A 24051-nucleotide genomic window follows, 5' to 3' on the forward strand; every position below is an offset into this window, starting at 1 on the left:
GTTAATCTGCCCTAACTCCAATTCTCATTTTCTTCTGCCGAAAAGAATGCAGCCATCTAGCTTCAGTTGCATCTCTGTAATTCATTTTCCTCACAAATGCCAGAGGGAGTGCTCCAATAAATAGATCAGATCTCGACGCTGTGCTTCAAATCCTTCATTGCTTCAAAGATAAAGTGAAAATCCTCCCACTTTCCAGGAGGAGCTTCATCTATGCTCATTCAGCATGCTGTGCTGAGTTTTCTCTATCTCGCGTTGCCCAGGGCATTTTCTGATCTGTATCCAAATGGATAATTTCTTTCATCACGGATTTCATAAAGACTTGAGAAACTATGCACTTTTGCCTATGAAGTCATCTCTCCGCTTACCCACAAGACATATAGTCCAATATCACCATACATGCCTGAAAGTATAAAGAGAATTGTTGTGGGGGATGTGTGTGTATATGTGTGTATGTGTGTGGTGTGTTTGGTGTGTGTGTGTATATGTGGCCTGTATGTCTCTGTGTGTGTGCTTGTAGATGATGTGTATGTATGTTGGTGTGTGTGTATGTACATGTATGAGTTTTTTATGTGTGTGAGGGTGTGCCTTGGTGGGTGGGAGTACTCTATGTGTTGGGGGTGTTTTCCAATTTGCTCTTAACCATAGATCTGAGAAATCTAACACACTAGTTGCCTTTTCCTTAAGTGGAGACTTCCAGCTTTTCACTTTACAGCTTCTTTTCCAAGCATTGCTGCTCCTGCACTTTGAGGCCATTATTAAATAAAATAAAGCTTAGTCAAGCGCTATTGCCTGCAACAGTCTGTCTGACAATGAAGAAGGTTACTAAATGAGTAATGGATGGGTAGCTTTACTACATGGCTACACTGGAGAGAGCAATCACTCACAACTCCATATGGAAATGGAATGATGATACAAGGCTTCACAATGAAGTTGAAAGCTTATGAATTTCCTATTTCTGGAATTTTTCATTTATTGTCTTTGAATTGCACTTCAACATAGGCATCAGAAGCTATGGATAGTAGGGGGACTATTATTCTATTTAACTATTCAACTTTAGACTTTAAGGGGTGTTTATTGAGTATTATATACGTCTGTAATTATTAATGCTAGGAAGGCCCATGTGATGCTGATTGAGCCAATTGAGCTCATATTGTACCTTGTAATTCTCAGCATAAAATTGCCTAGGAGTCGTTGTTGTCTCTCTCCATCCCACCCAGGGGCTTGAGAGAAGGACCTCACTGTTTTACATTTACCTAAACAGCTTGCCTCACAGTAACTTTATAGAATTCTCTATTTTTTACCAGAGATAGAAGAAGCTTGGCTAATCAAAAAACACATAGTAGAATGGACATAGGTGTGCCCCAACATGAGTAAAATCAAGCTACAGTTGATAAGGTCGTGGATTAGAGTACTACATTCAAAGTTCATTAGCATAAAATCAGTTATATTTAAATTCTAATATATTTAGAATACTACATTATCTCTCAAGAACGCATAATATTTAAGGAAATATGTGCTAGTCCTTTGCTAGTTGCCCATGAATTTAGCTCTTGATTCTCTTTTCTGACATCTTTGTACTTCTCACTCATATTGGACACGTATCAAATCCCAACTTATGCCACATGCTATCTGCATTATATGGACAATACGATGGCTTCTCTTCTTTTATACTGAGTACAATGAAAGTCATCAGGGTCATTCTTTTTACTCACCCTGCTCCCCAAAATGAGAAGGGAAACATTTACATTTTCATTACTCTAACTTTGACTTACAATAGTGAGAACTCAACAGTCAGGGTTGGTTTCAAAAGTCAATCATCAAATAAACATCAAACAAAGGCACATGATTGAAATAGAGAATTGGCTCCTTTTGTTTGATTGTTGGAGACTATGAAAGATGATGACTAAGCTACAACTCATGCAAGAAACACCAAACATGCCTATGCTCCATGAAACACCCTGATCCCATTAAAAACCAAGAGAACAGAGCCAAGAAAGCAGCTACGGTTCGCTTTAGTTTTCTTCTGTTTCAGGTTAATTTAACCTTTAAAAAAATTACACAGACCTTTAACTTTCAATTGCAGTGCCATCTTGCAGAAAATGCAGAGGCAGAACTCAATACCCATTAGTGCTTAGATACAATAGCTAGCAAAGCACTATAGAAACATGGCCCACATGTGGCAACTATATGCACCAGCGGGCAATGTTCATGAGAAAGTTTTTAATTCTACAAGGTAAAAATCATTCCAAAGTTCACAACTATCTCCCATATCACTGAGATTCAGCCCACTACATTATCCTTTAAAAAGGGTGATAAATGTACCACTTTGACAAACTCACACTAAACAGAAAAATATGGGAAAAGGTCTAGCATTTAAACTTTATGCATTGTTTGAAACATACCATACCTGCCCCCAAGACTACTGCTGACAAACATTATGGCCCCTTGAAGACTCAAGATATCTTATGTTTACCAGGTGTAAAAGGTAAGGTGAATGTGTTGAAAAATATTGAGATAATTCTAGATGATCCCTATAAATCATAATTAAATTATGCCTAATAATGATCCATTTATTCATTAATCAGTCTTGCTGAAATATGAACTCAAGGAAATATAAAAAAGGATTGAAGTCTAAAAATAACATCTACAAATGGGCATTTTCCAATGTAGATTGTTTAATTCCCAGAATGCAAGATGAGTACATGGAATATATGAGTACTCAAAAATTATAGCAGTCATAATCACTCAAGGTTGCTCAATGGACTCGGGCAGAACAAGTACTAGAAGCCAGGTCTCATGACTTTGGGACTAACTTTCTACCTATGTATAGCTTGCCATGCAAAAGCAATCAGCTCTGTGTTTGGGGCAGGGATGAATGTAGTAAAATGTGAATGAATAGATAGCACAAGAAACTGTTTAGCATAATGCAAGACCTCCTCTCACCAGCCAGCAAGTACTCAGATCTTAGTTGACTAATTTTTTCACCATGTTGAGAAACAAAGAAGATAAAGTTAGAAAAAAGGCATTCCTTAAATATTAATGTAAATGCTATTTTAAAAAATAAAGTTAGAAAAAAAAACTTGCCTAAAATGTGTTTTTAAATATTCCAATTCTATACTTGTTTGTTAAAACAATTAAAAGAGATGTAATTTTATTTATTTGTTTGTTTGTTTGTTTGTTTATTATGCGTGCTCTATCTTCACACACACATATCAGAAGAGCGCATCAGATCCCATTACAGATGGTTGTGAGCCCCCATGTGGTTGCTGAGATCTGAACTCAGGACCTCTATAAGTACAGCCAGTACTCTTAACCACTTAGCCATCTCTCTGGCCCCAAGAAATGTTATTTTCTAAAGTTAAGAATAGGAATTTAGTTCAGTGGGTAGAGTATTTGCCTAGCATGCATAAGACTTGGGGCAATCTCTATCACCGCATAAAACTTGATATGATTACTCAGGAAGTAGAAACAGAAAGATCAAAAGTTCTATGTCATATTCAGGTGCAAGTTAAAGTTCAGCCTGGGGTACATGAGATACTGGCTCTATATTAATTTATTATTCAATTAATTTAATTGAAAAGTAAAAGATGGCAATCTCTACAGTAATCAAACCTATACCTTTACTTTAAAAAAAATTTTTTAAAGCTCTATGTTAACAGTCACTGCATCCTGGCCTTATCATTTTGCTTTCTTTTTAGAGGATAAATGTTCTGAATACTGTTTTCTAATATAATTTTCTGGAAGAAGTAGTAAAGTTAAAATGAGCATATTTCTATTACAACATAAGCATGTGATTTTATTCTAAATGGTATCATGTGCAAATTACCACTAACAGGTTTACATGACTTTGTATCGTCTTTCTGTTCAATTATGCAAAACCCTTCACTTCAGCTTACAGAATGTGCCAGTCATATTCAGCTCTGTCTTACAACAAAAATCCAAATCAATGGCTGCTTGAAAAGGCAGAAGTATACTTTACTAGAATCAAAAGATTCTGGGAAATTCGCTGCTATATGGCTCCTTAAGGTTTTCTCAGGCCCAAATCCCTCCACTATCTTCACAGCCATTTTTGGAGGACAGCCCTCTGTAACATCACACCCAGTAGCAAAGTGATTCTTTAAAAAAAAAAAAAAACCGAGTTTTTGACAAAGAACAACATAAATGTCACATACATAACTTGCCTTTGCCCCCTAGATATGAATCTAGCAATTTGGTCACTTGAGAACAAGAAAGAGAAAAAATTCATGTGCCTTTATTCAAGTAGATGCTATGAAAGCTAGCTGACAACCAGCTATCTCTTCTTGAAGAAATATCCAGAAAATAAAATAGTAGATCCTGTTGAAGATGGGGGAGGGTTCAGGGTGTATTGACTGTGACCAAGTAAGAAAACTGGGAAAAGGGTGTAAGGTTTTTACATAGATAATGCTTGAGAGCAACACCAGATTGTATATTTGTTACACTGCATTCCACTTAGATGATTAACGATCTGCATAATAAATAATCTTCAGGATCATAGCAGTCAATGACACATCCAGACCCAGAACTGCATAGCTGCAGATCATTTTCACCTATGTAATAGATTCAAAGATCCATGATCCTGTGCTATTATAGACAAAGTCACACTGTGCTTTGGTTCTCAACAAGCAATGTGATATAATAATTAGAAATGCAGATTTGGAAACACAAATTCCAACCCTGCTTTGTTGTTTCATCAAGAAAGGGAAGATCTCACACATACACACACACATACACACACACTCAGAACTGAGGTCAGGGTTAAATGAGTTAACAATTGGGAGGCATTTAAGTGAGTCTTTGGACAGGGTGAGAACTTTATTTCATTGTCTATCAACTGCAGATTTGGATCGTAGAAAGGATGCACTCTAACTGTAATCATGCAGGTAATGCCCACAAGTAAAAAACAGTGTTTGGGGAAGTGGTTGTGTTATTCTCAGTCTGTAGTTGATGCTCTCCTCTGATGAGTGAGGTACTGTAAAATCTTTATGACAACAGAATTCACGAACAATTAAGAAACTAGGACAGGTGTTGGGTAGAAGGACACAGGATAAAAGTGAAACAAAGAAGTAGGTGTGTGTGTGAAAGAGAGAGAGGGGAGAGGAGAGGAGAGGCGAGAGAGAGAGAGAGAGAGAGAGAGAGAGAGAACAAAAGAACTGTATATATAGAGAGAAAATATGTCACAAAAGAGGTGTTGGGTATTTTTAAAACATGGTAAAGACAAAAGAAGTTACCTGGATTTTGGAAGTAGAAATACAAGGTTAGAAATCTATATAAATTTATCTGAATGGAGACTATCTAAAGTACTTCAAGAGTGAGTCATTTTATTGACTACATTCAGGTAAGCTAGCATCAAATTCCTAGAAGAAGCTTGAGTTGAGTATCTTCTGGCAATATGCTTGAATACAAAAGCATTTATTCTCGGAGAAATTGAAATTCAATGCTTGGCCTTCATCTATATAATTTGTATTTATGTATGAAAGTATAGTTTTTCTATAAATCCATAGATCATTTTCAGTATATAATGGGACTTATTAGTGCTCAATTTTTTTATCTTAGCTGTTTGTCATTACAGAATATAGAGTTTAAGGCTGCAAAGATGGCTCAGTGATTAAGAGGACTTGCTGCTCATACATAGGATCTACATTCAGTTCGTAGCTCCCAGCGGAGGCTTGCAACCTTCTTTATCTATAGTTCCAGGGAATGTATGAGAAACATGTAGACAAACATTCATTCACACAAATTAAATAGTTTAAAATGAATAAATCAATCAAATCTAAGCCATATCTATGTAGAGGCTTCAGGATATTGACAGATTCTCATAGCATGCTTTTTTAGAGTTGGAATGCTGAAAATTCAAAGCCAAAATTATCTTAAACATTTTTTATTTCCATTAATATCTGTTTTAGCCTGCATCTGAATCTAGCATCTTTCTTGTCTACTAGGTAAAAACTATGGAAACTATTTTTAGGAGGTCACTAGCTTCTCCTAGCTCCAAAGTTAAGAATGCTACCCCACAGGATCTCAAACCTAGAGCTAAGATCTCTACTTCTCTGTAACCAGTATAACTAATGTTAGCATCAATGTATTTGGTAAATGCTTTAACTTATGACTTTTATTAATTATATAAAGCTCATATAACTACTTCCACAGAGTATTACCCTGTTATTTATGGTAACTTGTTGACTGTGTTTCTGAGGTATGGTCATTCATGTGTGGCTCAAAATAAACTTTTATTCCCTTCCAGATGGAAACTGTGTTTTGCATTACCAATTTTAATAGTAATTTTTTTTAAAAAACCTGTATATGGGAAAAATATAAGTGTTTAAAATTATTACTGGTAAATATCTAGTAGAAAGAAATCGCATGACAAAATGTTACATTCTTAACAATCTGCTCTATATGTTTTCTTTGTTTGGTTGGTTTGTTTTTGGGTGCTGGAGCTGAAGTCCAGAGCCTCTAGGATATTACACAAATGTTCTACCACTGAGCTACATTCCCAGCCCTATGTTCTAAGAAATTATATTTTGCTTTTAGTCTAAATTATTTACTTACCTAATTCAGATTGATTGTGTTCAGCTAACAATGAAATTCCTTTCTGTGATAAGAAGACAAAGATATGAATGAGGTAATGAGTTTTATGAATATGCTTGATGCCCTGCCTGGGTCACATTCATATGCGAGTATGAAAATAGCAAATGAATATGCAAAATTTATGTAAATTTACACAACAGTCATTTTGAATGAAAAGGTCAAATGTCATATAAGCAATGTACCAATCTCTTCAGTCCAATTAATTTCTGTTACATCTCTCTGGGCACTTTCAGACTAAAATATGTGCATTTTCTTATACAAGGAGCAATGTAAACACAACTTGTTCTTTATGCAGTGAAGGATAATTCCTATCAGAGCTTCCATGCATTCCTATGTTGAATTGTGAATGACTAAATACAATTTACCATTCAACAAATATTTGCTGGCACCTATTGTGTGCAAGATACAATATTAGATGGAGGCAAAACAATGAAAAGCCAAACAATGTTACTATTTTCATCAAGCTAAGTATTTGACCCAATTTCTCTGGGAATTACAAATGTTTTTTAATGACCTAGAATTTATTCACCAAGGAACAGCTTTCAGGATCATCAAAGTTCTGCCTAATGACATGTCTCAAGCAAATGGTACTATATGAAACTCCCTCCCAAAGGATGGGCCCAGTAGAACTCTAAGTTAGGAGAGTAAGGAACAAATAATTGTTGAAATGAGGAGAAAGCAAATGAAATAAAGCAGTACATGTTACATAGCACTCACAGGAAAGTCAGGCTTCCCACTAAATGCAAAAGGCCATCAAACAACAAATGCAAGTTCTCTAACATACAAACTTTTCAACAAACCCACAGACCTTTTACCATCACAAAAAATAGGAACTTCATAGTAAGAAGCAACCAGAAACTGAGGGTTGAACATTTGTAAATCACTAGAACATCTTTTTGATACACATGCTTAGAAAAATACAAGCACTGGGTAGTGGTAATATCGTAGTAACCAAAGTTTCTCTTGGGTAAATCTAGCAGCATGTGAGAAGATGGTTCATGTGTGCATGTCCACATGCATGTGTAATTAAAAACAATCATACAAAAAGATTGTTAAGAAAAACTCTCACACATTTGATTCTTCAATATTATTGAGGAGAAAGTTCTAGAAAGAAAGCTAACAAATATAGGTTATTTCCTTTCTATATTTTTCTACCTTTTTTGAGCCAAATTCTAGAAAGTGTAAAATGTTGGCTGCAGTTTTCAAGGAAAAGATTTTCTCAATAACAGCTTGGGAATCTGTGCTAGAGTCAAAATCTGGAAGTCTCCCAATAGGCCATGTCTTAAAGGTTGAGTCCCAAGTTTGGAAATGGGAGATAGTGAAAGCTTAAAGAGGCAGAGCCAAGTAAGTGGTCCTTGATGAAAGAGCTTTTCAGGAAATTCTGGTAGTCTACTATCTTCCTCTTGATTTCCTGGCTGTTAGATGTTCCTTTTTGCTGATACAGGCTCTCCATTGTGATGTGCTTTCTCTACATGCCCAAAGGCCATAGAGCCACTTAACTATGGATGGAAACCTACAAACCAGTTTTCAATATTCAACCCAACTCATGGACCCCAAGCATCCAAGATCGCACATTTGAACATACATCACAAAACTACTTTAAAAGTTTAGATACCCATTGTGTTACACAAAATAATTATTATATTTTTATATGTAATAATCTCAGGTATTTATCACAAGAACAGAAAGCACAGCAAGAGAGTAGCCTTTGAGTGTTGAGTATAGGATTTTGCAAATACCATGATACTGTTACATTTGTAATTTAAGTTGAAACTGTTGTCACTTAAACTACTCCAACAGAGGTGAATTTTTTTTTTTTAAGATTTATTTTATTTATATGACTACACTGTTGCTGTCTTGGGATACACAAGAAGAGGACATCCGATCCCATTACAGATGGTTGTGAGCCGCCAAGTGGTTGCTGGGAATTAAACTCAGGACCTCTGGAAGAACAATCAGTGCTCTTAACTGCTGAGCCATCACTCCAGCCCCAGAGGTAAATTTTTAAACAAAACAATATATGTAGGGGCTAATGAGATGGCTCAGTGGTTAAGAGCACTGACTTCTCTTCCAGAGATTCAGTATTCAATTTCCAACAATCACATGGTGGTTCATGACCTTCTAAATACTTACCTCAGAATTTGAAATTGTTGGTGGAAGGAATATGTAGTAAAAAAATGTCTATGTTTAAAAGTAAGAAGAGAAGTAAAAATAGTATACAGTTATTCCTGGTATATGGAATGAGAGAGGAAGAGAGAGAGATGTTTAATTTAGATATGTATGCATGATCATTTCCAGAGGAAGATTTGGACATCCTCCTCTGTCACACCCAGTCTTGTTTCCTTGTGAAAAGGTCATTTAATAAACCTGGCAGCCAGCAAGACCGACCTATCTTCCTTATTTTAGTACCAACAGTGTTGGAGTTATTAAATGTAACTATGGCCACACCTAAATTTTAACATATGTTCTTAGGATATGAACTCATAACTGTGCTGCAAGCACTCTTACCCTCTGAGGCATCATCCTAGAATATTCTTTTTTGACAACTTTTAAACCAAATTTTCTGTTCATATACCAATAAATTTAGATAAGATTATATAATCTTAACCAATCAAATTAAAATATTATCCTTCATAACTCCTGTATAAGGCAATAAACAAAATCTTCAAGGAACTATTTCTATGACATACCTCACTTAACAAATTCTTTCTACCTTAGTATATATATATGTATATATATATATATATATATATATATATATATATATATGTATGTATGCATGATCATTTTCAGAGGAAGATTTGGACATCCTCCTCTTTCACACCCAGTCTTGTTTCCTTGTGAAAAGGTCATTTAATAAACCTGGCAGCCAGCAAGACCGACCTATCTTCCTTATTTTAGTACCAACAGTGTTGGTATGGTTATTTATATGATATAAATATGTCCTTTAGAAAATAATAAAAATGTCCGACTGTTTCAACAGAGATTATATATATATATATATATATGTATATATATATGTATATATATATATATAGCATGAATGGGAGATGAGCCCAAAAACAAACACTAATAACCAGGAACCACTAGAGACAGAGACGAGAACTCTGTTCATGCACGCAACAAACATTCTTCAAATATTTCGAATAAAGGTTGGTTGGGTCTGCATATAGGAAACATGCAGATTAAGAGAACCAAGTGCAAAGGCAAAAATGTTACCTGAAACTGCATGAAACAAGAGCTGCAGTTAGATAAACACAAGCATGTCTGTCCATTGTTCTAAAAGATGGCACTCTTGTAAAAATACAAGTCTCAGAAGGAAATCGCTGATATAAACAGAAATTACTAAAACTGTTAGAAGATGAAATTAATATAAATCAAAGCATAAAATATTTAAAGCTATAGAGAATAAACATGTTTAAAGATTGAAACATCTCTGAAGATTTCAGCAAAGCAAATAAACCCTGAGTTAGAAAGGATGAGGATTATGAGGCTAATACTAAAAGACAACCAGTACAAAAGATAAGTTTACCATTGAAACTATGGAGATATATACTAAACAAGAACAATGAAGAACGGTCTGGAATAAAATATTAAATCACATGAAGAAAATATCTTTAGAAGCTAACAATCAGAAAACAAGGGATATATTTATTATTAATGTATATTTTGGAAAGATGATCAAAGATCTATTTTCCAAAGACTACTAAACAGACTCTGAGAAAATTTATTCTGTACCTTAGCTTTAAATAATGAATATTCTCACTTCACTGTAAAATATTCAACAAGATAAAAGCACATTGTAAATTATTCTAATTTTAAGAAGAGAGCAAGCAGAACTTTCATCCCAAAGCCTAACAAATTTCAAACAAGAAAGATCAATTTTAATTATTTTCATGCAAATTTTAAGTAAATCACTAGTAAATAGAATTGATTCCTGCATTTGAAAAGTTTAATATCAAGTGGCCCAAGAAAGATTATTGTTGCAAGTAATATAAATTACTGGAGAAACACACATATGAGTAATCTTATTTCTGGAAACTGGATAATCATTTTCACCAATAAACAGGGGGAGAAAAATCATAAAATCACAACATTATGATGAGAAAGACATTTGACACATTTCATTTCCTTCTAAAAATATTATGAATCACAGATAAAATAGAATATTTTTGACCCATAATAATTATTTAGACTTCAATGCCCAATGTCATTCCACATAATGAATCAGTAGAGCAATCACAATTTATAGTTTGGAACCTCATAATCTCTCAAGCATTTCACAACATTGAATTGAAATATCTAGTTAAATATAATTACAGAAAAGTAACTTGTGTAAATAACAGAAACCATATGGAACTTCATAAACCATGATGAGATTACAATGAATATTTCATTTGGAGAAATGATAATATCACTGTAAAATCTGCAAAATCACAAAGTTTAGATGAAATACAGTAATTTGATAAGTTCAACATACAGGAATATTAAAGAATCAATGTTTATTCTCCATTCAAAGTGCTTTAGAAGGAAACTGAGAAAAATATTTTCCAGGTACAAAAGATAAGTTTACCATTGAAACTGTGGTGATATATATTAAATAAGAACAATGAAGAACAGTCTGCAATAAAATATTAAATCATATGACAAAAATAGAAGCTAACAATGAAAAAACAAGGAATATATTTATTATTAATGTATATTTTGGAAAGATGATCAAAGATCTATTTTTATATAAGATCTATTACATAAAAATATAATCTTTAGAATTAAGGACAGAGTTATACTGCATCAGTCTGATGAGAACATCAAAAGGAACAAAGGACTCAAAAGAAGCTATAGCAGAAAGAAGATATGTTCACTTTCTTCATGATTCAAATAATCAAAGTGTGTATTTTCCCAAAAGATCTACAAATTTAATTAAATTAAAACATTAAGCACAAGCCTCTTCTGGTCAGACCAGCACCTGAATAGCTAGGGCGCAGGTTCGGCTGACACTCACCAGCTACCCACAACACCCGCCACAGGATCTTAAGACTTCTGGTGAGTGGAACACAGCTTCTGCTCCAATCCAATTGCTCGCGGGACCTGAGACTGCATTAGTTAGGGAAGCAGAAAACCAGCCTGAGTAGGGCCACAAGCCTCTTCAGGTCTGACCAGCACCTGGGTAACTAGAGCACAGGGTCGGCTGACACCCGCCAGCTACCCACGACACCCGCCACAGGATTTTGAGACTTCTGGTGACTGGAACACAGCTTCTGCTCCAGTCCAATCACACGGGACCTGAGACTGCTTTGGTTGGGGAGGCAGAAATCCGGCCTGAGTAGGGCCACAAGCCTCTTCCGGTCAGACCAGCACCGGGGTATCTAGGGCGCAGGGTCTGTTGACACTCGCCAGCTACCCACAACACCCGCCACAGGATCTAAAGACTTCTGGTGAGTGGAACACAGAGTCTGCTCCAATCTTTAAACAGTGACAACAATAACAACTAATCCCAGAGATTACCAGATGGCGAAAGGTAAATGTAAGAATCTTACTAACAGAAACCAAGACCACTCACCATCATCAGAACCCAGCACTCCAACTTCGCCCAGTCCAGGGCACCCCAACACACCGGAAAAGCTAGACCCGGTTCTAAAAGCATATCTCACGATGATGGTAGAGGACATCAAGAAGGACTTTAATAACACACTTAAAGAAATACAAAAGAACACTGGTAAACAGGTAGAAGATATTAAAGAGGAAGCACAAAAATCCCTTAAAGAATTGCAGGAGAACACTGCTAAACAGGTAGAAGACATTAAAGAGGAAGTACAAAAATCCCTTAAAGAATTGCAGGAGAACACTGCTAAACAGGTAGAAGACATAAAAGAGGAAGCACAAAAATCCATTAAAGAATTGCAGGAGAACACTGCTAAACAGGTAGAAGACATTAAACAGGAAGCACAAAAATCCATTAAAGAATTGCAGGAAAACCAGACCAAACAAGTGATGGAATTGAATAAAACCATCCAAGACCTAAAAAGGGAAGTAGAAACAATGAAGAAAACCCAAATTGAGGCAACACTAGAGATAGAAACACTAGGAAAGAAATCTGGAACCATAGATACGAGCATCAGCAACAGAATACAAGAGATGGAAGAGAGAATCTCAGGTGCAGAAGACTCCATAGAGAACATCGGCACTACAATCAAAGAAAATACAAAATCCAAAAAGATCCTAACTCAAAATATCCAGGAAATCCAGGACAAAATGAGAAGACCAAACCTACGGATAATAGGAGTAGATGAGAATGAAGATTTTCAACTCAAAGGACCAGCAAATATATTCAACAAAATTATAGAAGAAAACTTCCCAAACCTAAAGAAAGAGATGCCCATGAACATACAAGAAGCTTACAGAACTCCAAATAGACTGGACCAGAAAAGAAATTCCTTCCGACACATAAAATAATCAGAACAACAAATGCACTAAATAAAGATAGAATACTAAAAGCAGTAAGGGAGAAAGGTCAAGTAACATATAAAGGCAAGCCTATCAGAATTACACCGGATTTTTCACCAGAGACTATGAAAGCCAGAAGGGCCTGGACAGATGTTATACAGAAAATAAGAGAACACAATTTCCAGCCCAGGCTACTATACCCAGCCAAACTCTCAATTACCATAGATGGAGAAACCAAAGTATTCCATGATAAAACCAAATTCACACATTATCTTTCCACGAATTCAGCACTTCAAAGGATAATAACAGAAAAAAACCAATACAAGGACAGAAACCACATCATAGAAAAAGCAAGAAGGTAATCCCTCAACAAACCTAAAAGAAGACAGCCACAAAAACAGAACACCAACTCTAACAACAAAAATAAAAGGAAGCAACAATTACTTCTCCCTAATATCTCTTAATATCAATGGACTCAACTCCCCAATAAAAAGACATAGACTAACAGGCTGGCTACAGAAACAGGACCCAACATTTTGCTGCTTACAGGAAACTCATCTCAGAGTAAAAGATAGACACTACCTCAGAATGAAAGGCTGGAAAACAATTTTCCAAGCAAATGGTAGGAAGAAACAAGCTGGAGTAGCCATTATAGTATCTGATAAGATTGACTTCCAACCCAAAGTCATCAAAAAAGACAAGGAAGGGCACTTCATTCTCATCAAAGGTAAACTCCTCCAAGAGGAACTATCAATTCTGAATATCTATGCGCCAAATACAAGGGCAGCCTCATTCATTAAAGATACTTTAGTAAAGCTCAAAGCACACATTGCACCTCACACAATAATAGTGGGAGACTTCAACACACCACTTTCACCAATGGACAGATCATGGAAACAGAAACTAAACAGGGACACAGTGAAACTAACAGAGGTTATGAAACAAATGGATCTGACAGATATCTACAGAATATTTTATCCTAAAACGAAAGGATATACCTTCTTCTCAGCACCTCACGGTACCTTCTCCAAAATTGACCACATAATTGGTCACAAAACAAGCCTCAATATATACAAAAATATTGAAATTTTCCCATGCACCCTATCAAATCACCATGGACTAAGACTGATCTTCAATAACAAAATAAAAAATAGAAAGCCAACACACACGTGGAAACTAAACAACACTCTTCTCAATGATACCTTGGTCAAGGAAGGAATAAAGAAAGTAATTAAAGACTTTCTGGAGTTTAATGAAAATGAAGCCACAATATACCCAAACTTATGGGACACACTGAAAGCATTTCGAAGAGGAAAACTCATAGCTCTGAGTGCCTCCAAAAAGAAACTAGAGAGAGCACACATTAGCAGCTTGACAACACACCTAAAAGCTCTAGAACGAAAGAAAGCAAACTCACCCAAGAGGAGTAGACGGCAGGAAATAATCAAACTCAGGGGTGAAATCAACCAAGTGGAAACAAGAAGAACAATTCAAAGAATCAACCAATCGAGGAGCTGGTTCTTTGAGAAAATCAACAAGATAGATAAACCCTTAGCCAGACTCACTAGAGGGCATAGGGAAAGTACTCTAATTAACAAAATCAGAAATGAAAAGGGAGACATAACAACAGACCCTGAAGAAATCCAAAACACCATCAGATCATTCTACAAAAGGCTATACTCAACAAAACTGGAGATCCTGGATGAAATGGACAAGTTTCTAGACAGATACCAGGTACCAAAGTTAAATCAAGATCAGGTTAATGATCTAAATAGTCCCATATCCCCTAAAGAAATAGAAGCAGTCATTAATAGTCTCCCAACCAAGAAAAGCCCAGGACCAGATGGGTTTAGTGCAGAGTTCTATCAAACCTTCAAAGAAGAACTAATCCCAGTTCTTCACAAACTATTCCACAAAATAGAATCAGAAGGTACTCTACCCAACTCATTCTATGAAGCCACAATTACTCTGATACCTAACCACATAAAGACCCAACAAAAATAGAGAACTTCAGACCAATTTCCCTTATGAATATTGATGCAAAAATCCTCAATAAAGTTCTCTCTAACCGAATTCAAGAACACATCAAAACAATCATCCATCCTGACCAAGTATGATTCATCCCAGTGATGCAAGGATGGTTCAATATTCGAAAATCCATCAATGTAATCCATTATATAAACAAACTCAAAGACAAAAACCACATGATCATCTCGTTTGATGCTGAAAAAGCATTTGACAAAATCCAACACCCATTCATGATAAAAGTCTTGGAAAGATCAGGAATTCAAGGCCCATACCTAACCATGATAAAAGCAATATACAGCAAACCAGTAGCCAACATCAAAGTAAATGGTGAGAAGCTGGAAGCAATCCCACTAAAATCAGGGACTAGACAAGGCTGCCCACTCTCTCCCTACCTATTCAACATTGTACTTGAAGTCCTAGCCAGAGCAATTAGATAACAAAAGGAGATCAAGGGGATACAAATCGGAAAAGAAGAAGTCAAAATATCGCTTTTTGCAGATGATATGATAGTATACATAAGTGACCCTAAAAATTCCACCAGAGAACTCCTAAGCCTGATAAATAGCTTCGGTGAAGTAGCTGGATATAAAATTAACTCAAGCAAGTCAATGGCCTTTCTGTACACAAAGGATAAACAAGCAGAGAAGGAAATTAGGGAAACAACACCCTTCTCAACAGTCACAAACAATATAAAATACCTTGGCGTGACACTAACTAAGGAAGTGAAAGATCTGTATGACAAGAACTTCAAGTCCCTGAAGAAAGAAATTAAAGAAGATCTCAGAAGATGGAAAAACCTCGCATGCTCATGGATTGGCAGGATCAACATTGTAAAAATGGCTATCTTGCCAAAAGCAATCTACAGATTCAATGCAATCCCCATCAAAATTCCAACTCAATTCTTCAACAAATTGGAAAGAGCAATCTGCAAATTCATCTGGAACAACAAAAAACCTAGGATAGCAAAAACTCTTCTCAAGGATAAAAGAACCTCTGGAGGAATCACCATGCCTGACCTAAAGCTCTACTACAGAGCAATTGTGATAAAAACTGCATGGTACTGGTATAACAACAGAGAAGTAGACCAATGGAACAGAATTGAAGACCCTGAGATCAACCCACATACCTATGGTCACTTGATCTTTGACAAGGGAGCAAAAATCATCCAGTGGAAAAAAGACAGCATATTCAACAAATGGTGCTGGCACAACTGGCGGTTATCATGTAGAAGAATGCGAATTGATCCATTCCTATCTCCTTGTACCAAGGTCAAATCTAAGTGGATTAAGGAACTCCACATAAAACCAGAGACACTGAAACTTATAGAGGAGAAAGTAGGGAAAAGCCTCGAAGATATGGATAGAGGGGAAAAATTCCTGAATAGAACAGCAAAGTCTTGCGCTGTAAGATCTAGAATTGATAAATGGGACCTCATAAAGTTGCAAAGCTTCTGCAAGGCAAAAGACACCATCAATAAGACAAAAAGACCACCAACAGATTGGGAAAGGATCTTTACCTATCCTAAATCAGATAGGGGACTAATATTCAATATATATAAGGAACTCAAGAAGGTGGACTCCAGAAAATCAAATAACCCCATTAAAAAATGGGGCTCAGAACTGAACAAAGAATTCTCACCTGAGGAATACCGAATGGCAGAGAATCACCTGAAAAAATGTTCAACATCCTTAATCATCAGGGAAATGCAAATCAAAACAACCCTGAGATTCCACCTCACACCAGTCAGAATGGCTAAGATCAAAAATTCAGGTGACAGCAGATGCTGGCGAGGATGTGGAGAAAGAGGAACACTCCTTCATTGTTGGTGGGATTGCAAGCTGGTACAACCACTCTGGAAATCAGTTTGGCGGTTCTTCAGAACATTTGACATAATACTACCAGAGGATCCAGCAATACCTCTCCTGGGCATATATCCAGAAGGTGTTCCAACCGGTAAGAAGGACACATGCTCCACTATGTTCATAGCAGCCTTATTTATAATAGCCAGAAGCTGGAAAGAACCCAGATGCCCCTCAACAGAGGAATGGATACAGAAAATGTGGTACATTTACACAATGGAGTACTACTCAGCTATTAAAAGGAATGAATTTATGAAATTCCTAGGCAAATGGATGGATCTGGAGGGCATCATTCTGAGTGAGGTAACATATTCACAAAGGAACTCACACAATATGTACTCACTGATAAGTGGATATTAGCCCAAAAACTTAGGATACCCAAGATATAAGATACAATTTGCTAAACGCATGAAACTCAAGAAGAACGAAGACCAAAGTGTGGACACTGTGCCCCTTCTTGGAATTGGGAACAAAGCACCCATGAAAAGAGCTACAGAGATAAAGTTTGGAGCTGTGAAGAAAGGATGGACCATCTAAAGGCTGCCATATCCAGGGATCCACCCCATAATCAGCTTCCAAACGCTGACACAATTGCACACACTAGCAAGATTTTGCTGAAAGGACCCAGATATAGCTGTCTCTTGTGAGTCAATGCCGGGGCCTAGCAAACACAGAAGTGGATGCTCACAGTCAGCTATTGGATGGATCACAGGGCCCCCAATGGAGGAGCTAGAGAAAGTACCCAAGGAGCTAAAGGGAACTGCAACCCCATAGGTGGATCATTATTATGAACTAACCAGTACCCCAGAGCTCTTGTCTCTAGCTGCATTTGTATCAAAAGATGGCCTAGTAGGCCATCACTGGAAAGAGAGGCCCATTGGACTTGCCAACTTTATATGCCCCAGTACAGGGGAATGCCAGGGCCAAGGGGTGGGGGTGGTTGGGCGGGGGACTGGGGGGGGAGTGTATTGGGGACTTTTTGGATAGCATTGGAAATGTAATTGAGGAAATTACCTAATTAAAAAAAACATTAATACATTTTAATTGTAACTTTTTTTTATTTTCTGTATCAAACAATTTCCCTTTGATAGATATTCCAGAACATTACCAAAAGAGAAAAGAGATGATTGGTGACCGGAGATGTTTGCTGTATAAAATTAAAGATACCATTGGCATAGGAATGGATAGTCAATGAAAGATTCATCCACAACACATACCTGTGAACAGATATGTACATACATACATATATCTGTGAGTATTTATTTGTGCACATACATTTATTTGTACATCAGTATTTGTAAAGCTGTAGTTCAATGTGGTTTTTCAAGTATAGTTTCTGTATCAAGACTATAACATACCAGTTACATATTTTAAAAGTTTTCATTGGTGTTCACTTCAACAGCACATATACTAAAATTGGAACAATAGAGAGAAGATTAGCATGGCCCCTGAGCAAGAATGACACACAAATCTGATGGAAATATCTTCCATGATTATGGATTGGCAGGATTAATATAGTAAAAATGGCTATCTTGCCGAAAGCAATCTACAGATTCAAAACAATCCCCATCAAACTTCCAACTCACAGAGTTAGAAAGGGCAATTTGCAAATTCATCTGGAATAACAGAAAACCTAGGATAGTAACTATTCTCAGCAATAAAAGAACCTCTGGTGGAATCACCATCCCTGACCTCAAGATGTACTACAGAGCAATTCTGGTAAAAACTGCATGGTATTGGTACAGTGACAAATGGATAGATCAATGGAATAGAATTGAAGAAACAGAAATGAACTCACACAACTATGGTCACTACTTGTCTTTGACAAAGGAGCTAAAACCATCCAGTGGGAAAAAGACAGCATTTTCAACAAATGGTGCTGGCTCAATTGGCAGTTAGCATGTAGAAGAATGAGAATTGACCCATTCTTATCTCTTTGTACAAAGCTAAAGTCTAAGTGGATCAAGGAACTCCACATAAAACCAGACACTGAAACTTATAGAGGAGAAAGTGGGCAAGAGCCTCAAACATATGAGCACAGGGGAAAAATTCCTGAACAGAACACCAATGACCTGTATTGTAAGATCAAGATTTAACAAATGGGACCTCATAAAATTGCAAAGTTTCTATAAGGTAAAGGACACTGTCAATTAGACAAAATGGCCATCAACAGATTGGGAAGCATTCCAAATTCTTTTTTTTTTTAATATTTTTTTATTACGTATTTTCCTCAATTACATTTCCAATGCTATCCCAAAAGTCCCCCATACACTCCCTCCCACTTCCCTGCCCACCCATTCCCATTTCTTTTGGCCCTGGTGTTCCCCTGTACTGGGGCATATAAAGTTTGTGTGTCCAATAGGCCTCTCTTTCCAGTGATAGCCGACTAAGCCATCTTTTGATACATATGCAGCTAGAGTCAAGAGCTCCAGGGTACTGGTTAGTTCGTAATGTTGTTCCACCTATAGGGTTGCAGATCCCTTTAGCTCCTTGGGTACTTTCTCTAGCTCCTCCATTGGGAGCCCTGTGATCCATCCAATAGCTGAGTGTGAGCATCCACTTCTGTGTTTGCTAGGCCCCAGCATAGTCTCACAAGAGACAGCTATATCTGGGTCCTTTCAGCAAAATCTTGCTAGTGTATGCAATGGTGTCAGCGTTTGGAAGCTGATTATGGGGTGGATCCCTGGATATGGCAGTCTTTAGATGGTCCATCCTTTCGTCACAGCTCCAAACTTTGTCTCTGTAACTCCTTCCATGGGTGTTTTGTTCCCAATTCTAAGAAGGGGCACAGTGTCCACACTTTGGTCTTCATTCTTCTTGAGTTTCATGCGTTTAGCAAATTGTATCTTATATCTTGGGTATCCTAAGTTTTTGGGCTAATATCCACTTATCAGTGAGTAGATATTGTGTGAGTTCCTTTGTGATTGTGTTACCTCACTCTTAAAAGAGTTTTAGCCAGGCAGTGGTGGCACACGCCTATAATCCCAGTACTTGGGAGGCAGAGACAGGAGGATTTCTGAGTTTGAGGAAAGCCTGGTCTACAGAGTGAGTTGCAGAAGAGCCAGAGCTACACAGAGAAACCCTGTCTTGAAAAACCAAAAGAAAAAAAGTTTTAATCACACCTATATCTCATTCCATGTGCAACCCTAAATTTTAACTACTGTATAAGCCTTTTAAAAGTTGCAAAGCAATTTAAGTCTCAAACAAAAGAAAATATGTTCCATTGAATGTTCACAAAAAAAAATGGTCATTGTAAAATAGGAAATGCACAAAGTACAACAGAGATATATTCTATTTTTAAATTACCAAGTAACACGTGAAATATAGCATAAAGTTTGATTGATACCTTGTGGTAAGAGGAAAAGTTAAAACAAATTTTAAGGGCTGGTGAGTTGGCTCAGTGGGTAAGAGCACCCGACTGCTCTTCCGAAGGTCCAGAGTTCAAGTCCCAGCAACCACATGGTGGCTCACAACCATCCGCAACAAGATCTGGCGCCCTCTTCTGGAGTGTCTGAGGACAGCTACAGTGTACTTACATATAATAAATAAATAAATAAATCTTTAAAAAAAAAACAAATTTTAAAGTAACATCTTTTAAGAATTAAAAATGTCTTAATAGGCAAGTGAGATGGCTCAGTGACTAAAGATACTTGCCTCCAAACCTAGCAACCTGAGTTTGAGCCCCACAGAATGGAAGGAAGGAATCAATTTCCATAGGCTGTCCTCTGACTTTCATGCATGTCGTATCATATGCACACATGCACATATAAATCAGTAAATGAAAGAGTGAATGAATGAACAGATAAATATATACAATAAAGTTGTGAAAGTAGAAAATTTTATAGTTAAAAACTCTTAAGTCTTAAAAAACTATAACATGATGTGAAGGAAATTCAAAGCACCCTCTTAAGAGTTGATGCTAATTTAAGGACAAATGGAGAAAATTGGTTCAGGAGTTAATGAGTAGAATAAGCACCAGAGCATATAGAGAGAATTCTGAGTCTCTGACAACATGAACATGAGACAGAAAGCTTTGATGTCAAGGAATGAATGGCTGAGTTGCCTACTCTTCAGTCCAGGATGGTCTGAAGATCATAGCTCCAGGGGCAGAAAGGCTGCTCCAGTGTCCTCTTGGCATTCAGAGCCAGAAGAAATAAAAGCAAAGCAGCAATGATGAAAATTCCTTTTAATACTTGATGTCTAATTTTGGGAACCCACAAAATCAGCAACAAGTTTACAATGAATAAATTCTTCTGATCCAGTACCTGAAAACCACAGGCATACATTCTTTGAAATGGGAATGAGATCTGAGCTCACTAGGCATGGCCAGTGTAAGCTGTCTGTGCATAATCCAGGAACACTTGCTTACTCCACAGTGAAGCATCAATCTGATCGAAGACGGACAGAGGTCATATCCTCTCTTAGAGATTCTACATCTGCCTGGGGGAAAAGCTGTGAGTTTATATGCAGATAGATACTTTAATAAACAATGCTGATTCTCATACCTAAAATATTAAAGAGAAAAATTATTCTAATAATTTGTTTGCTGAGCGATACTAAAATTTTAACAACACTACAAATGATTAGATTTTTTTTAAAAAAGGTAATATCTTTAAATTTACTATTTGAATATATTTACATTCCCTACATGAAACAAAAGCAAAACAAAACAAATGAAAACATCATTTAGAAAATGATCCCGAACATATCAGAGAAACCTTCTTTGTTGACAAGAGAACAACAAAAGCTTACATTCTACTTAATTGTTTCCCCTGCTCCTGATATTAGTGTCTTACCTACTAATGGTGCTTATCCAACAAGCAAAAATTAACTTATTCCCTTTAGAAAACAAAATACTTCTAATTCATTCAACTTGGCAAAGTTAGTATAACTTTCACTAAAACTAAGCTCAGGAAATGGCACTCTAAAAAGTCTCTGTAAGTATCTGTTAAAAGCTGGAAAAAACCCAGATGTCCCTCAACAGAGGAATGGATACAGAAAATGTGGTACATTTACACAATGGAGTACTACTCAGCTATTAAAAACAATTAATTTGTGAAATTCGTAGCCAAATGGATGGATCTGGAGGATAGCATCTTGAGTGAGGTAACCCAATCACAAAAGAACTCACGTGATATGCACCCACTGATAAGTCGCCATTAGCCCAGAAACTTAGAATACCCAAGATACAATTTGAAAAATACATGAAAATCAAGAAAGAAAACCAAAGTTTGGCTACTTCGTTCCTCCTTAAAATGGAGAACAAAATACCCATGGAAGGAGACAAAGTTTGGAGCTGAGACGTAAGGAAGAACCATACAGAGACTGCCCCACCCAGGGATCCATCTCATAATCAGCCACCAAATGCAGACACTATTGCATATACCAGAAAGATTTTGCTGACATGACCCTGATATAACTGTCTCTTGTGAGGCTATGCCAGTGCCTGGCAAATACAGAAATGGATGTTCACAGTCATCTATTGGATGGAAGACAGGGCCCCTAATGAAGGAGCTAGAGAAAGTACCCAAGAAGCTAAAGAGGTCTGCAACCCTATAGGAGGAACAACTATATGAACTAACCAGTACCCCCAGAGCTCGTGTCTCTAGCTGCATATGTAGCAAAGGATGGCCTAGTTGACCATCATTGGAAGGAGAGGCCCTTGGCCTTGCAAAGATCATATGCAAGGGGAATGCCAGGCCCAGGAAGTGGGAGTGGGTGGGTTGGGGAGCAGGGCAGGGGGGAGTGTATAGGGAACTTTGGGGATAGCATTTGATATGTAAATGAAGAAAATATCTAATAAAAATTGTTTTAAAAAGTCTCTGTAATAGGAAGGAAATGAAGATGAAAACTACAGGGTGTGGTTGAAGGAATCATACAGGAAGAAACTGGGTACCCTCAGTGTGAGTTCTAGAACTAATACCCCTCTAAGTAGTGGGCTCATGGGACCAAAGTAAAGAAAGGAAGGCATTTTTACTGAATTTAGACATTTACAGTAGACCTGACCTTGAATGTAAGAAGGGACAGGCCTGATTTGGGATCCTAAAACTTGGTGTAAAGAGGGCATGCATTTCCCATATTCTGATTAAGTGAGCATTTATGATACAGTCTGCATGGATGTGAGTCTTGTAACACTACAGCTGTGCTTGAGAAGTTCTGCAAGTTGGCTTAACAAGGAAATGTTTTCCATTTGTTGTTTTATCAGTAGCTGAGTCTTGCCATTGCTTCCCAAATTTATGATATTGAACATACAGATTTTAAATATATCTAATGAATTGTCTACCAGTGATGTAAAATACCTGTGCTTTCTACCAATATGACATAAGAAATGGAAGATTTAAGGGGATTAAAAAAAGAAAGTTGGTCATGGGTTATCATTATTAATTTTGTATAACAGATTTAATTATCATTAGAGTATATTCATTTCTGCATGTATAAATGAAAATTTATACATACTCATATATACATTGCATATACCTAGTGAAATAATAACAGGATATATAAAGTTTTCTAGATAAATATTTATTTTCTACCTCAAACAAGTAGTTGACAGCAGAGTTGACACATTTCAGTGAGCATTAATGCAGTCCTTTACTGTACAGAGAGACTCATGGGATATAAAATGCCTAGGGACTATCTTCTAACCAGAACACCAAAGGAAAAGTGATACTTCCTTAGAAGATGAAAGATTAAACATGCAAATTAGTCCTCTGTGTATTGCCAGCCTGCCTATCATTTAGGGCAATGCAAGCTAGATATGAGCAGGTAATAGGAGTGTTGTAGTAATTATCTGTATTTGGTTAGAGTAACAAAAGAGAACAGGAAGATGGCGACAGTAACCAAATAGGATTTTGCTTTGAGGGTTATTTCCAGAATGTAAAATATCCACTGTAAATGAATGCATCATCCTTAATAGTCCCAGAGGATCCAATTGCCCTTTCAAATAAGATTCTCTGTTCTATTCATTTTTTATAGTACATAGCTAGGGTTAAATGACAAATTTTCCTTTAATTTTGTTCCCATTAGTGCAAATATTAACATTTAAAATATTGCATCCTAGTAGAAATAATCTTAAAAGAAAATTCTCATCTAAGAGAGGAATTGCTTACCC

The 24051-nt window shown here is 36.7% G+C and overlaps 1 non-coding gene across 1 annotated transcript; it reads left to right on the forward strand.

The window, feature by feature from the left end:
* The first annotated feature begins 18326 nt into the window (after positions 1 to 18326).
* On the forward strand, positions 18327 to 18435 carry LOC115031884 (U6 spliceosomal RNA). Its single transcript, XR_003837518.1, has one exon. It is a non-coding gene; the product is annotated as a U6 spliceosomal RNA (small nuclear RNA).
* Positions 18436 to 24051: the final 5616 nt, after the last annotated feature.

The sequence above is a fragment of the Mus caroli genome, unplaced genomic scaffold, assembly GCF_978045245.1.
Source record: "Mus caroli unplaced genomic scaffold, Mus_caroli_1 scaffold_10, whole genome shotgun sequence".
Taxonomy (NCBI): domain Eukaryota; kingdom Metazoa; phylum Chordata; class Mammalia; order Rodentia; family Muridae; genus Mus; species Mus caroli.